This window comes from Schistocerca serialis, chromosome 1 (genome assembly GCF_023864345.2).
Source record: "Schistocerca serialis cubense isolate TAMUIC-IGC-003099 chromosome 1, iqSchSeri2.2, whole genome shotgun sequence".
Classification (NCBI taxonomy): Eukaryota; Metazoa; Arthropoda; class Insecta; order Orthoptera; family Acrididae; genus Schistocerca; species Schistocerca serialis.
In genome coordinates, this window is record NC_064638.1 from 654647272 (window position 1) to 654660891 (window position 13620).

Consider the following 13620-nt stretch of genomic DNA (forward strand, 5'->3'; position numbering starts at 1 on the left):
TAGTTGCATGCAACCCAGTTTCATCATGTAAGCTGGGCTTAAGAGAAGAGGTACAGCAGCTTAAGGCATCCAGAGCTGTTGGACATAGTGGTCAAGAGATAGCCATGAATGTTGACCCCCATGTCAGAAGGTAATAGAGAACATTGCAAGAGAGATGTATTGTTATTTAGCACCAATCTCTGCCTCTTATTGAACACACCAGTAAGAATGGACTTGGCCAACTCGGACTTATGCCTCATCTGTCAAACTACCACCCGGCATCTGATCAATGCAGATACAAGCAACTCCTCCACCGACTGTAATACCCCACAGATGAACCAATATTTGGAGAATGGAGGGCAACACGCCAGTATGTTTTCACTGCGGATATGCTGTGAGCTAGTGTAGAGAAAGAAGATTGGTGTTCAACAACTAATACACTGCCAGACATCAACTGTCATGACAGTCTTATTCATGGCAGTTAACTGTGGAGGATTGTAGTTGACCTGTCAGACAAATCGCCTTACTATGGACAAGGTCACTTCCCAGACCTGTTGTAGCTGTTGAAAATCACCAGAAAGAGGTAACAGATGCTTGTTTAGCAGCTGAATTTAGGAAAACTAAACGAGGTGATCATCTATGGAGATGAGGCTGCCACAGATGAAATCCTCCATGTACAACAGTCACCAAGTTGTCAGGAAATCTCAATGATATCACTGTTGATGGCCAACCTGTCTAGGAGCTAGTCAACTTTGTCTTTACATTCAGTAATGTCAGGTGCTTATTGTCATCAGGTAAAGAAGACGATATTCCATGAAAGAAAATTGATTGTGCTGAAAGTTGCAAATGGGAAATATGAGGGTTGTCCAGAAAGTAATGCAGTGCATTTTTTCCTTCAACAATTCTTTATTGAATATAATGACAGTTACACACACAAAAGAATAGTGTTTTATCTACATACTCCATGTAATCTCCACCCAGTCCTATGGCCTTCCTCCAGCATGAAACAAGGGCACGTATGCCCTGTCGGTACCAATCCTTGTCCTGGCGGCATGCCAGAGAGTGTGAATCACCTCCTCATCATCCTCCAAATGCCTTCCACGAATAGCATGCTTTAATGGCCCAAAAAAGTGGAAGCCCTGCAGAACTGCCTTCTGATGACTTCACCCTCCGTGCCCAGTGACTAACTGTTCTTCTGTCAACAGCAGATGCTCCATAGACTTTGCACAAGCATTTGTGAATATTCCCCACAGTTTCTTTCTCTACAGTGAGAAATTCAATTACAGCATGTGGCTTGTAATGTACATCACCTACAGATGCCATTTTGAAACAGTGCTGCAGCTACACTATCTGTCAGAAGTGATGGAAATTTTACGCACTCACTCAAGAGACTTCAAGTAATATACCCGTAATGTTTTTTGGAGCATTGTTTTTGGCTGAGGGAAAAAAATGTGATGCATTACTTTTGGGCAATCCTCATATGTCCAGCTGAGGAACATGTATTGCAAAAAACAACTATCAATTACAGAACACAGCCCTTCAAATTTGTAGTTTCTATAGAATGTAGTTGTAGTATTATTTTCAGATGAGATTTCATGCAGACATCACAAAGTCACAGACTATGGAAGCGTGGAGCTCCAGACTGATTAAGCTATTCTAACAAGAATTGTTTGTTGTTGAAGAACTTTTTACCCTGCAGTCATTGATGAGATGAGTACCAATCATCAATTTAGATCTAGATGTGCAGTTAAATGGTGAAACTTGTCTATTTGCAGAAAGCTGTTCAGGCTCACAAAATAAATCTACATGTCAACGACAATTGTAGACAATGTGAGTGGTAAAGGGGAGCTATGAATCCCTAAAGGTATGTGCATAGGAACAGCCTAAACAGTTTAGGAATGGCACCTCCACTACCAGCACAAGCAATGCAGAAGAGGATGCTACTCTGAAGACTGCCAATAGAATCTGGCCTGACCAAGGAACATCGTCAGCGTGTGTTAGCTTTTTGCACTAATTTTCAGGTGCAAAAAGCATACCAAATGGCCCATAGTAAAAAACCATATCAACAAAGGGGATCATCCATCAATTATCCAGCGCTTGTTTCAGTTTCTGACACTAACATAATGCAGGAAATTCTGCTGTGGTTTATGTTCACAACTATCTTTAAGAAATTTTAACAAAAGTCAGAGGCAGTATTCACATAAGGTATTAATTTACTTTGCAACTTACGTTGCAAATATTCATTGACACTCATATCTCCTCATAAAATACACCAAAATACCTGTACCAGAGTAATTTCACTACATAGAAGGCTGATAGTGGCATTGCGGCTCCTGTCGACAGGAAGAAGCTACAAAGATTTAGAATTTTTGACAGCAGTGTCCAAACTAGACTCAGTGGAATGATACTCAACATGTGCAAATCTGAATACACCATCCTGAAGAGGGCTTTCATGAAGACAAGTCAGGTATCTTGATTATGCAACATTTAGATATAATATGTTACATATATTTTTTTTTTTACATTTTTGAGGCATTTTGACCTCCATATGTTCTAATAAATTATAGGAATGGCTAATGAGGTCCCTTTTACTTTGTTTCTGACCATAATGGGGTTTTCAATTCCCTATCTGAAGTGTATCAGCAACCTATCATAAACTTTTACACCAGAATATAAAGCTCTATTCTGAACTCTAGATAGGAATTCAAAGTCTATATGAAAAGTTTTACTTTTCATATTATGGTAGTAAATTGCACAGTTTCCCTTTAATTCACTCTTTGTTATGAATCATGTTTACCATTAGGCAGTACAAGTATTGACACACACATATAGGGATCCATATGTCCCTGAAGACACTACTCCAAAATGTTCCTTTATCAATTTAACACAATATTCTGACTGCACTCTTCTGAGGGATAAATACTTTTTACAGGGTGTTTAAAAAATGACCGGTATATTTGAAACGGCAATAAAAACTAAACGAGCAGCGATAGAAATACACCGTTTGTTGCAATATGCTTGGGACAACAGTACATTTTCAGGCAGACAAACTTTCGAAATTACAGTATTTACAATTTTCAACAACAGATGGCGCTGCAAGTGATGTGAAAGATATAGAAGATAACGCAGTCTGTGGGTGCGCCATTCTGTACGTCGTCTTTCTGCTGTAAGTGTGTGCTGTTCACAACGTGCAAGTGTGCTGTGGACAACATGGTTTATTCCTTAGAACAGAGGATTTTTCTGGTGTTGGAATTCCACCGCCTAGAACACAGTGTTGTTGCAACAAGACGAAGTTTTCAACGGAGGTTTAATGTAACCAAATGACCGAAAAGCGATACAATAAAGGATCTGTTTGAAAAATTTCAACGGACTGGGAACGTGACGGATGAACGTGCTGGAAAGGTAGGGTGACCGCGTACGGCAACTACAGAGGGCAACGTGCAGCTAGTGCAGCAGGTGATCCAACAGCGGCCTCGGGTTTCTGTTCGCCGTGTTGCAGCTGCAGTCCAAATGACGCCAACGTCCACGTATCGTCTCATGCGCCAGAGTTTACACTTCTATCCATACAAAATTCAAATGCGGCAACCCCTCAGTGCCGCTACCATTGCTGCACGAGAAACATTCGCTAACGATATAGTGCACAGGATTGATGACGGCGATATGCATGTGGGCAGCATTTGGTTTACTGACGAAGCTTATTTTTACCTGGACGGCTTCGTCAATAAACAGAACTGGCGCATATGGGGAACCGAAAAGCCCTATGTTGCAGTCCCATCGTCCCTGCATCCTCATAAAGTACTGGTCTGGGCCGCCATTTCTTCCAAAGGAATCATTGGCCCATTTTTCAGATCCGAAACGATTACTGCATCACGCTATCTGGACATTCTTCGTGAATTTGTGGCATTACAATCTGCCTTAGACGACACTGTGAACACCTCGTGGTTTATGCAAGTTGGTGCCCGGCCACATCGCACGGCCGACGTCTTTAATTTCCTGAATGAATATTTCGATGATCGTGTGATTGCTTTGGGCTATCCGAAACATACAGGAGGCGGCGTGGATTGGCCTCCCTATTCGCCAGACATGAACCCCTGTGACTTCTTTCTGTGGGGACACTTGAAAGACCAGGTGTACCGCCAGAATCCAGAAACAATTGAACAGCTGAAGCAGTACATCTCATCTGCATGTGAAGCCATTCCGCCAGACACGTTGTCAAAGGTTTCGGGTAATTTCATTCAGAGACTACACCATATTATTGCTACGCATGGTGGATATGTGGAAAATATCGTACTATAGAGCTTCCCAGACTGCAGCGCCATCTGTTGTTGAAAATTGTAACTACTGTAATTTCGAAAGTTTGTCTGCCTGAAAATGTACTGTTGTCCCAAGCATATTGCAACAAACCGTGTATTTCTATCGCTGCTCGTTTAGTTTTTATTGCCGTTTCAAATATACCGGTCATTTTTGAAACACCCTGTATTTTCCCTACACTACCACAAAAGATCTGTCTCGCATCTTTTATAGAGATTAGTGGCTTGTCTTGGCTAAAAGTAATGAAGCACTCTATTAATTCAGAGCTGGTCTCTGCAGCAGCATGAACAAAAGGTGTGGTAGGACTTCCACAAAACCTCAGGCGTGGGTGAGGATGTTCTTCACTTTTCAAGAAACAAATACAATGTGGCCTTGATGATTGACTTTTGTAAACATAATGCAATATCTGGAAGAACTTTTACATTTTTGTAAAGTACTCAACAGTAGGTGATCCTTCAAAATATCCTTAATGAGACAATAGCTGCTTTCTGCTGAAAATTCTTCTTTAGACAGAAAAATGGTGGGTCAGCCATAGATTCCAACTGTGTCATCAGGGCACATGAAGTTTGCAGTGATACCTGCACTGATTGATAGGTGCATGTTCGACTGGCTCTCGAGTAGTGCAGTGAAGTCTTGGGTTGTGTGTGTCTGTTCAGAAATATATAATGTAACAAGAATGTTTTCGAACTTGAACATGGCTGTGGAGTACTTTCACCAAACTTTGTTACTCCTATCATAATTTAAACCATAGCTTTTCATACAATGGGAAATCCAGGATGGAATGAAACAATATTATGAAAAGGAAAGCTGCTGCTTACCATATAGCGGAGATGCTGAGTCACAGATACCTCAACAGGTTCTTCCCCCTTTGCTTCACCTGGTCCTTCTCAACCCACCAAACCAAGTTCATAGATGTTGACCTCCACCTCAAAGATGGCTAGATCAGTACCTCTATCCATATCAAACCTACTAACTGCTTTGACAGCTGCCATCCATTCCTTACCAAGAAGTCCCTTACATACAGCCTAGCCCCACATGGTCCACATTTGCAGTGATGAGTGGTCTCTGTTAAAATTTACTGATGGTCTCACTGAGGCCTTCACAGACTGTCTGGAAAAAAAAAAAAAAAAAAAAAAAAAAAAAAAAAGAGGTGCTGTGCCCTATCTTTCCTGTCTCCCACAACCTCTGTAGGTCTCACCGTCTGCCCACAGAGGAGCATTCCCCTCGTAATTCAGTACCACTCAGGACTGGAGCTACTGAATTACATTTTCCACAAGGATTTTGGCTACCTCTTGTCATGCCCGGTAACGAGAAATGTCCTGCCCACTATCCTTCCCCCTCCCACAGTGGTATTCTGTTGTACACCAAACCTACACCAAGTACTCTTCCATTCCTATACAACCCCGGCTCCCAATCCTTTACCTCATGGCTCATATCCCTGTAATAGGCCTAGATGCAAGACCTGTCCCATACATCCTCCCACCACCACCTCCTCCAGTCTGGCCACAAACATCACCTATCCCATCAAAGGCAGGGCTACCTGTGAAACCAGTAATCTACAAGCTAAGCTGCAACCACTGTGCAGCATTCTATGTGGGCATGACAACCAACACGCTGTCTGTCCCCATGAATGGCCACAACAAACTGTCACCAAGAAACAAGTGGACCACCTTGTTGCTGAGCACGCTGCCCAACACGAGATCCTTCATTTCAGTGACTGCTTCACAGCCTGTGCCATAAGGATACTTCCCACCAACACCAGCTTTTCTGAATTGCGCAGGTGGGAACTCTCCCTGCAGTATATCCTATGTTGCTGTAACCCTCCTGGGCTCAACATTCATTAGTCATCTTTCTCAACCATCCACTCCAGCACTACACCGCTCTCATTCCACTTATGCACCCAGTCTTTTCACTTCTCTCCTTTTCCACTACTCCCCTCCCCCAACATCTCCCCCTGCCCACCTGCACGTAGCTGCCCTATTCTTTCTCCACATTGTCCTTGTGTGCTCCCCATACTGTAACAGTCTTTTTGTTGTGCCTATCTGTGACCCAGCATCTCTGCTATCGGGTGAATATCAACTTTCCTTTTCATAATATTGCTACAAACCATAGCTTTTGATCAGTATGGGGTATGTGAACCTATGAGTGTTACTCAGTTCACATCCTGAAAAAAATTGGTGCTTATACAACACAATACTTTTAATTAGCTTTAATAATAAATGTTAAATAGTTATACATTTCTGCTAAAAATAAAAAAGTACAGAGAGTAATGAATGCCAATGGCAGTTCTGAAGTTCAATATGACCTGTGGGGGCAACACACAATTAAATTACGTTTCATGTAGCCACTTTTCCTGACATGGTAGTTAATTCCAAAATTTTGGGTCTAGTAACAGAATGGATGGTGGTCATCAGAACGTATTTTTTATAGTGAAAAGGAAAGAGAGCAGCTTCGTAAAATTTTCACTTTTCTGTATTCAAAAGGGGTTAGAGGGCATTGTTGGCAATGTAAAATCAATTAAGTGATTGCACAATGGGTCACTGCTGGTAGAAACTTCCAGTTCCCAACAAGTTAAAGTTTAGCCTTAGGGAACACACCCTCAAAACTGAGCTGCATGGCACCTTGAATTGCAGCAAAGGTGTTGTGTCTTGCAGGGATCTGGTGGACATTCCTAAGGAGGAACTAAAAGATGAGTGAGGCTCCAGATGGTATAGTCAATGTGCAAAACATTGTGAAGAGGATGTATGGGGATCTTGTAAAATGTGATTCCTTTATCCTGACATTTAATGGCACATAACTTCCTGAGCATGTTAAACCATGTTTCCTTCTCCTAAGCATACGGCCTTATGTCCCCAACCCAATCTGCTGTTTCAAATGCCAGAACTTAGGACATACTACTCTTGGGTAGTACGGCTTGTTCATCTCTGCTGAAGTGTTCGTATTTCTCTGGAGCTCACCATCTATGGAGTTGGGACTGCTGTGTATATCTGGAAGGAAGGAAGATACAACTTAAGACTATGAAGCAGCATATCACATAGTGAAGCCAAAAAAATGTATAAAGCTATGCTGTTCCCAGTGTTCGCTTTTTCTTTTGCCTCAGTTCTTAAACAGCTGGTGCATAAATCTGAAGCTGCAACACAAGTGAAGATTGGTGGTCTCAGCACATTTACCTGTGTCTGTCTATGCACTTGTGCTGTTGCAGTTATTTCAATGCCTTTTCCCTCCTTCCCAGAACCATAAGAAAGGCCAAGGTTACTGACACAGCAGAGCTCCCTACCCCTCCAAAGATTCAGTCTAGCACACCATACAGTGCTGCCACAACCACAGCCATGGTTATGGCTTCAAAGGCAAAAAATCAAAAGTAAAGTGGCCACCACTGATGGAGTCAGGAAGTAAACAGACTGGTAATGTCAACACCATAATGTGTTTCCAGGAAACACATGTTGAAGCATTTGGTGCACCAGTCCTATGGCACTGTACACTCTATGGCAGGGATGACCCGACTGTAGAAAGGTCTGAGGGAGGACTTGCTGTGTTTCTCAATAACACACCATTCCTCGCAGGATAACAGTTTGTTCACTACAGTTACCTCCACATGATGCAATTGACTCTGAGGCTCTAATGGGTATTACAGAACATCGTCACACAGACAATGGCAGAGCATTTTGTGTTGACTACAGCCACTGTCAGCCAGGATTCAGTGTTCCATCACGACCATGCCACCATGGAAATGGGTGAGTTGGACTTCAGGTCTAACAATTTGGAGTCTTGTAACTGTTGGCAGTAGTTACTGGAGCATTTCCTTCACGTGCTGCGTAAGAAAGACCTTGGAGCGAATAGTTACCCATTGTCTGCCTCCTAGAGGTGACTATTCAGTAGGCTTACCTGTGTCAGCAGCATTGAATACGTATATTTTTTGATATCAGTAAGGCGTCTGATACTACTTGGCAACACAGTATTCTAGGGCAGCTCCACCAATGGAGCTTCCATGGCCATCTCTCCATTTCCATTTGGTCCCTCTCATAAAAGTACTTTTTATGGTACTGAGTTCATGATACTATGTCGAAAAGTTTCAAACAGGAGAATGGTGTTCCTTAGGGCAGTGTTTTAAGTGTTACCCTCTTTGCCATAGCTGTAACAGTATCATGTCTACAGTAAGGAGTCCTGTGCAATGCACACTTATTTGTGGATGATTTTGCAGTTTTCGTTCCTCCTCCTGTATTGCACCAACAACCTGTCAGTTGCAATTTACAGTAGAGAGGCTGGAGGAGTGGGCTGAAGAGACTGATTTTACAATCTTGTATGTGTTAATTTCAATCATTCTCACCATATTTTTTTTATTTAACTGAACTGGGTATGTGGAACACCCTGAGATTATGTAGCTGTATACATGGACAGGTCTAAACAGGGGGGACTCCATTGGTTGCTCTGTTGTTTTTCCAGAATGTGTCCTCAAGATTTGGTTGCCTCTGGAACTCATTGTATTCAGTGCTGAACTATCACTATCTTAAGGATGCTGGAGCAAATGAGATGTGCCATACGTGCTAAATTCCTTGTCTGTTCCAACTCTGCGAATGGCCTTCAGCCTCTGCAACACTTTATCCAGTTGATAAAGTAGTCTGAGATATCCAGAAAACCCTCCTCCAGCTACAAAGGCTCAGAAAGGAGGCATACTGCTGGGTGCCAGGGTACATGGGTATTCCAGGGAATGAAAGGGCAAATGTAGCAGCCAAGGAGGTGTGTCACGTTCCTTGGTTAGTTCTGTGTGTCATCCACTTGCATGCTATCATCTCACTGTTGAGGTATAGAGGCATGCATTGATGGTAAGATGAGTGACTGGAAGTAACAGACAATGAGCTCCATCCCGTTAAGCCCAAAATGCAGCTGTGGTGTACTTCTTCCCAGCCACACAGGCTGGACGATGTCCTCCTTACCCACCTTTGTGTGAGCCACAGTCCTATGATGCATGGCTTCTTGCTACAGTGAGGGGACCATCCAATGTTTGGTGCTTGAGTCATGTAGATCTCTGTGTGTCACATTTTACTAGACCATATTTTATTTTCTGTCCAGTGGGTAACAGCAGATTTGTTGACAGATCTGCCCTCTAATTAAAGTAACTTTCAAATTAATGTGGTGAGAGTTTTAAGGTTTTGTGATTTGTCCAATTTGTTTCCAAAAATTTTGGTGAAGAGATTTTAATATGTTACAGTGTGAATGGCTCACCCACATTTTTTCAAGTGGTCAGCCAGTCACATTTTCCTGTGCCTTTCTTTTAACTCCTCTGTTGTTTTATGTCTGTTTTAATCCTAGGTATAGCACTTTACAACCTTTTTCTATTTTCTTAAGGTGTTTGAGATAGGGTGGTGGTGTAGGTCGAAGTGAGCGAGGTAAGAGTGAGTACATAAGTGTCATTTTATAGGTTTCTCCCTCACTGTATAACAACTATTTTCATAATTTTTTACCGAGCGAGGTGGCGCAGTGGTTAGCACACTGGACTCGCATTCGGGAGGACGACGGTCCAATCCTGCATCCGGCCATCCTGATTTAGGTTTTCCGTGATTTCCCTAGATCACTCCAGGCAAATGCCGAGATGGTTCCTTTGAAAGGGCACGGCCGACTTCCTTTCCCATCCTTCCCTAATCCAAGCTTGTGCTCCGTCTCTAATGACCTCGTTGTCGACGGGACGTTAAACACGAGTATCCTCCTCCTCCTTCATAATTTTATCCACATTTGTTTCTGTTAATGTGTGTAAGGGTGCTGATAACCTCACTATTGTTGTAGTGTTGCCACTCTACATCACTATGGGAACTGAGTAGCTGAGATGACAAAATTTTCAACTGTGATGGTGCCACTACTCAAATGGTGCTTGTCGTTGGAAGTGCACTCTGATGGCATCACGTCAAACTCCTGTATGTAAACTGGCTCCGGGCCAATCTAAGCCAGCTGTAATGCAATCGGTTAAGTGTGTGATGACTGGCATATTGGTTTGGTTTCTGTTATTTACATTATGGGCTCTGGTGGGTTTTGGTAGAACTCTGTTTGGAATGATTACTTAAAAAAGCTTTCTCTGTTTGGAAAGTTTTCCATAATAGATCTCATCTTTATAAAAGTGGTGGTGATTTGGAACCTGTGAGATCTGTAAATCGGTCTTCGAACTTTTTTTTTTTTTTTTTAATAAAAGGGTGAGAATTGTTTTCTCAGCTATTGAGGAACTACAGCTGCTTCTAATGCAAACTGAGCCAGATTATCATATGCAAATGGCAGCAGTATTACAAGCAGTGCAAGCAATAGTGCATGTAACAGGTGTAATCTCTGCATCATGAACAAAGTGAAAAGTAGGATACTACTGCCGATGACTACAGTTTTATTTTATGGCTTGCCAGATTTCCAATGTGGAAAGAGAAAACATCATGCTCTTATCAGGAAATCCTGAAATATATCATCTAATACAGAAATTAGAGCTGTTAAGAAATCTGGCAGAACTCGAATTGCCAATAATATTTTCCCTATTTCAAGAACATTTTTTAATAAAGAAAAATGGTATTGCACCCAGGTTAGAGGTTTTGGCAGCAGAAAAATGGCCCCAATCAATATCCATAGTCTGGTCCACCAACTTGCAGGGATTAAGTAGAAATTGCAATTTAAATGTTTGTTTGGGCAGAATTCCAAGTACCCTCTAATCAGGGACAGTATTGTGCATCTTTCTCCTTATTTGGAAGTGAGGAATTTGCATTAAGGAAATCAGGTCCTTCTCTGATGGAAGCAATGCAAATAATTCAAGGCTATGAACCTGCCCACACAACCAAAAGTTTGTTTATAATGGAAGAAGACTTCGTTGCAGTCAGCTCTCGGACACCGATAGTGCAGGACATCATGCCAAGTGCAGGAGAGCCCTCACCTGCACCATGGCCCAGGCAACCCCGTAAACAACTACACTAGTAGCAATGGACTTTCTCAGTACCTGTAAACATTGGTTCCTTTGTTATTCACGCAGAGTATGCCCCTTTCGATGTGCAACATGCCACAGGTGCAGCATAAAGGGACACTTGCAAGAGGTTTTTTTTAGCAGTTCCAATGAAAATATGTGCCAACTTGTGGAAGTGAACCAACTGGGGGTAAACCTATCGAAGTGCATTCTCCTCAGAATGGAACACAGCAAATATGCTTAGATGGATTTATACACTCGGTGTAGTTGCTACATGACACTGATGCCCCTGTGCCCTTGCAGGCTACCAAGTTAAACCTTTATGCCTATGGATGCCATCATGTGTGCTTGTTAGGAAAACTTCAAGTTTTGCTCACAGCCAAGTCACCCAAGTCACTTGTCCTGTAAATTTTGTTATTTTAGATCATCCCGGTGTGGATAATGTTCTCAGTATAGGCTCTTTTCACACTGTAGGATTTACAGTTCGTGAAACAGTACATGCCATGCAATCTGAAAGGCCCTGTGCTGCTCTAAAGACTGTCTATGATGGATACCTACAAATTTTCTTGCAAGGATTAGGGAAGGTGAATAATCTTGAAGCCCACATCACATAAGGCAATGCAGCACCACACTTTTTTAAGCTCAGCTGGTGCCCCTAGCTCTACGGATTCCCCTTAAAAATGAACTGGACACACTGGCCAATCAAGATGTATTAATCCCTATCGTTTGTGGGCTCTATGATTATATCTGTCCCTTCCACACTAGAGCATATTATCAGTAGCTGATCATATGATCAGATACTACAAGTATTCCAAACTGTGCTGAATCCTTGGTTGTCTCTTGGCTACAGACACAATTTCAAAGGACCATCTCCATAACCTTGAACTCTTGTTCCAGACACCGGCAGCAAGTGTTCTATCATGCTACTGCCCTTGACATATTTGGAGTTCAGCCTCTTGGACAACAGACCTCTTGGACAACAGACTTGAACAAGCAGAACTTTATGTTGTAGTTACCACCCACAAGGAAATGATGTTCGACACCATACCTAAATTCTTCTACAGTTTTCTAGCGACTTACGGGGCCACCTAACTGATTACCACAACCCAGTGGAGTTGCTTTATCGCCACTCTCTCACCACTCACTCAGATGCATTGCACCTGTCCCATGGGCCTGTGTCATCATTGAGGCCTCTTACTTCTGGCTGGTGCCCGCAGTGGGGCCCATGAGTTATGGATGCTACCCAACTGGGATCCTTGGGATGTTCTCTGTCTGCCGTGGGCCCATCGTGTACACCATGATCTTCACCCATAGACTTCTGTGGACTATGAGATTCTGGGGAGACTCATGCAACTTCCATCAAGCCTTATTCAGCCCTATTATGTAGTGACACCCACAGACATTGGTCTGCCATCCCTCCCAGTGGCAGCTCCTCCAGACCATGCACCACCTATGTTTTTCTCACAAGAGAGATAGGGGGTGGAGAAATGATGTAGAGTCACTATCTGGCATCACTATGGGAACAGAGTAGCTTGTGCAACATTACTGTTGTCTGTCATGTTGCCACTACCCAGATGGTAGTTGTCATCAGGAGCACTTTCTGACAAAACTACATAAGACTCCTGTGTATAAGTTGGCCTATGGCCAGGATTAGTTGTAATGTGTTCAATGAAGTGTGCTAGGACCAGCATATTGATTTGGTTGTGGTATTTACCTTGAAGACTCTGACAGTTATTGGGCGAACTCTGATGGTGCATGAACTGGACTTTGTTTGGAATGCTTATTTAAAATAGTGTGCATTGCTTGGATAGTATTCTGCAACAGGTCTCACCTTGCCAAAGAAATTGGGGTAAGCCCCCATTAGTTTTTTGCAAGACTCACCTGTACAAAAATTTTATTTGTTTGATCCATGTGCTTTGATATATAGTGTACTAAAGATATTAGCCAAATATGTTAATATTTACATTGGCAGACAATGGTTTAAGTACATTACAACAATTTTTATAAGATTTGTTGCATTGGGCAATTAAGTGTTGTATTTTATCACAACCGGCACATTTTCTGTTGTAGGTATTCCTTTATAGAGAAAAATAGTGACACAGCAAATAATATGTCATGGATTTACAGAATTGTGTATTGTTTTCAGTAGGGTTTGTACCAAGACATAGCAGCCTGTACTTATATTAGCATTTATTTGATCAATGTATTTATTCCATTTTACATTATCTTATATCCAAATATTCAGTTGCCTATTAACAGTTACAGATGACTGAGATGTTCTGTGTGGTGTAGAATCTCTTGGGTACAGTTTTTCTGCTGTTCATGCTTCATCTGTTGTTTGTAGCTCTTGTGCTGAGATATTCAGCGAACAAATTTACCACTTTATTTATGACCTAGCAACTTGG